The following is a 478-nucleotide window of genomic DNA, read 5'->3' on the forward strand; positions in this document are numbered from 1 at the left end:
ATTTTCAATCCAACAGAGCCTGTGTTGCCTGTCTACCTCATCACATAAAAACAAACCCTTACCCATCCACAAGTGCTTGGTAGTAATGGGTAATACCGAGGATAGTATTGTTACAAAACAGATACCAATACTTTCTCAATTCCTACTGTGTTAAAAACTAATATTGTGTTTGTTAATATAGGTAAATGTGAATTAGTGAACATAGAAAACTTTTAGCCTTTGCATATGACTATATTATATATTAAGCACTATATATTAACAAAGATCTGAAAGCAAAGATCAGAATTTGTTTTCTGTTGCTGTTCTTTGTGTAGTTAATTTGCACAGCGACATATAATAAAAGCAAAGAGAGAGGATAAAAAACTAGACAGAGTTTATGTTCGTGGGATGTGTTGTCATGGTTGCTCAGCGACAGGGTTCACTTCCGCCAACACATTACAGGAAGGGGTGGTTAGCAAATAGATAGATAGATAGATAG

Source organism: Morone saxatilis, unplaced genomic scaffold (assembly GCF_004916995.1).
Source record: "Morone saxatilis isolate NCDOM2014 unplaced genomic scaffold, NCSU_SB_2.0 Contig18, whole genome shotgun sequence".
NCBI classification, from domain to species: Eukaryota; Metazoa; Chordata; class Actinopteri; family Moronidae; genus Morone; species Morone saxatilis.